Source organism: Grus americana, unplaced genomic scaffold (assembly GCF_028858705.1).
Source record: "Grus americana isolate bGruAme1 unplaced genomic scaffold, bGruAme1.mat scaffold_778, whole genome shotgun sequence".
NCBI lineage: Eukaryota > Metazoa > Chordata > Aves > Gruiformes > Gruidae > Grus > Grus americana.
Genome location: NW_026561988.1, coordinates 296574 through 299859, shown reverse-complemented (window position 1 = coordinate 299859; position 3286 = coordinate 296574).

Below are 3286 nucleotides of genomic sequence, written 5' to 3'. Positions count from 1 at the left end.
GAGGGCAGCCAGGTAGATGCCCAGGAAGAGCCCGAAGTGCAAGAGCTGCAGCTCCCGTGGTGTCTGCGAATGCCAGGAGGAGGAACTCAGTGATGCAGCTATGGTTGAACATTGCTTCCTCTGGGTAAGCTTATCTGTTGAGGAGGAGAAGGCAGTGCTGAGTTCAGGCCAGACTGCTCCAAGCTAAACATATTGTACGTCTCATTGCAACCCCACATTATGACTCTTTCTTTTTCTGGAAGACCTCTCTGCAGCTCTCTTACTTGAGCTCTGGCTTTTGCTGGCTGAGGGTGCCATTGGGAGCAAGGACTCTGCAATGGGCTCCTGAGGAGTCCTTCCTGCCGTGCAGCGAGAGGGAACTAGGAATGCAGGGGGATGTCCAATTAAATGCACTCATGATATATCAAAAAGCTTTTCAGCATTGTGGTTTGCAATTTGCCCAAGTGCAGAAGAGGGCTGAGGGGATTTGGGGTTGTTTCTCTTCTTCTAGTTGCAAGTGGAGTGGTTTGGGATGGAGGAAATCCCTGACATTTCTAAGGCACTCCAAGTGAAATCTTGTGGGTCCTGCGAGGCAAAGGGACTTTCCTCCACAGTGCTGAGAGAGGAGAGCTGCTCTGCCCATCAGTCCTGTTCTCAGCTGCCCGGTGCTGGCAGCTTGGAGCTGGAGGATGATCACCCCAGGTGTTCCTCTGAAAAGAAACAGGGTGCTGCTGAGAGCAAAGAAATCCAGGTTCACCAAGCAGATTGAGAGAGTCCTCACCTGTTCTCAGGGTACCTGAGGAGGATCTCATCTCTCCCCTTCCAAGCAGGAACACAAAGAGATCATTCCATCTGCCCACGTACAGCTGCCCAGAAGCATTTCTACAGCCTTAGCACTGAGGTGTCTTCTCCATGGGGATCCTTGCGAGCACAGAGATACTATGGGAGAGCTGTGCCCTTCTGGAGGGCACCCTGCAGCCCAGCAGGACACCCCAGGGAAACAGCTGAAGGTCCTGAAGTTGCCCGGAGGAGACTTGGGCACTTTGCTCCCATAGACACATCTGCATAGCAGGACCCAAAGGGTCAGTGTCCCAAGAGGAGATGAACCTGCCACTGCAGCCCCCACCCCCTTCCGCACCGAGAAGGCAAATCCAAGGGTGAGCAGAAGGGCAGCACAGGCAGGAGGGGTGGGCAGTGACATGCCACCATGCTGCTGCCAAGGGAGGAGGGACACACCAAGACTGCTGGACATCAGGGGTTTGTCCTTCTCTGGGCTCTGGCTGCTCCAGAGGCAATGCACGCCCGAGAGCCCATGGGCTTGAGGGCAGAGGCTCTGCTGAGGCTGGGAAAGGAGACCAGGGAGGAGTTGCTCAGGGGAAGGTGTCTGCAGTGCAGGGACAGCAGGGAGGTGCCCACATCCCCCTCCCCAGCGTTTCGGGCAGCAGCTCCCTCTCACTCCCTGCCCGTGTCTCTGCTGCTTGGAGCTGCTCCTGCCAGGAGCCGTCACCTCCCTGTCCCCAGCCCAACTCCCTGTCAGTGCTCACAAACCCCATCCCTCCTGCTGTGTGCTCACCTCTGCCTGCAAACACCTCCCAGGGGCAGGGCACTGCCCAGGGGCCTCTCTGCCTCTGCAGGGGCTAAAGACCAGATCTCAGAAACCTGATGGGGCTGCGAAGGGCAAGTTGTTGCTGCTGCGTTGGCTGGAGGCAGCTGGGAACAGCGCTTTGAGGTGCTTCTCCCAGACTTACTTGTCTCTCAGGCTAAGAGTCTAGGAGTCGCAAAGCCTTCTTCTAAGCAGAAACAGGAAGTTTGATCTCCAGTGCCAACCCCAGACAACCAGACAAAGATTCAGGAAAGCCCTTCTCTTTCCAGGAGCCACTAACCTGATGGGCTTCTTGAGAAGTCCCCTTAGAAATGTCCCGAGGGAGAGCTGAAGCTGTGAGAAGCCCTGACCCATGCAGCACTCTCTCGACAGCAGAAGGACCGTACCCTGCCCTGCCATGCTGGGGCTTTCTCCTTCCACCCACAGCTTTCCCTTTCCCTTTCCCTTTTCCCTTTCCCTTTCCTCCCTTTCCCTTTCCCTTTCCCTTTCCCTGCCAGGCAGCAGAGTCCCTGCGCCAGCACACAGTCCCCGGGGGTGCAGGGACCCTGCTCAAAAGGACAGACCTGGACAACCCTGGTTGCACAGCCACCTTCACAGCCCTGCAGCCATCGTCAAGACAAGGGAGCTGTCTTGCCTTGTGCCTCTGATGGTGCAGCAGGGAAGCCCTGCTCTGGAGCACGTCCTCCTCCTCCACACCTGAGAAAAGCAAGGAGAGCCATCATGACAGGTCCTATGAGAGGTGGCATGGGCCAGGTCTAGTACAGGCTTCCAGGCACTCATCTGCATTGCCCTGCAGCCAGAGACTTACCGTGTCAAGGGCTGTGAAGATTTCTTTCCCCTGGTGAGCTCTCACTTGTCCTCCCAGCCCATACTGCCTTTAACTCCTCTCGTTCCTCTTGTCTGCTCTCAGTGCCTGCAGGCAGTGCCCTCAGCCCTGCTGCGCTTTGCAGAGGAGCTGCTCCTGGGCAGAGCTGTCTCTCTGCAGCGCTGCCCGCTTGCCATGAACTCCCTCCATCCCAGGAGCCCAGCCCAGCTCAGCAGCAGAGGACCAGCCCAAGGCAGCACTTTCTCTGCCCCCTCTGGGCTCCCTCAGAGAATGTCCCTGGGGCTCCAGAGGAACCTGCTGTGAAAAAACCTGAAGTCATTACTGATATTTCTGCCCTGAGCTGGGGAAGAGACAGAGTTAGGTCAAAGAATCCCCTCTTCTTGTCCCACTATGGACAGAATACCCAGAAACTCAAAGGGAGACATTTCCTGTCCCTCCTGTACCCATGGAAACCACAGGTGACATCTGGGGTACCAGAGGGTGTGCAAGACATGTGCAGGTAACTCTGAGCTCAGATGGAGCGATTCAGAAGGACAGGGCAGCATCTTGGTTCATTGTTTGGAGGCTGGTGGGACTTTCCTTTGGCCAGCTGAAGTGACAGTAGATGCCCACATTTAGAATAATGAAGCCTGTCCCTGCTCAGTATGGCCAGGACAGCTTATAGAGGTATTCCTCTGAGCAAACGGAGTCATTGCCATTGGGAGAGCTAAGGCTCTCTCCCTTCTCCACCAGACCTTCATTGACAGTTATGGCAGGCTTAGGTGAGGAGCGATCAAGAGCTGACTCCATGTTGGAGAGAGCCACTTTCAGCTGCCCCAAAATGGACCAGCCACTGCCCAAAGCTGAGCCAATAAGCCGTTGCAGTGGCATCTCTGTGA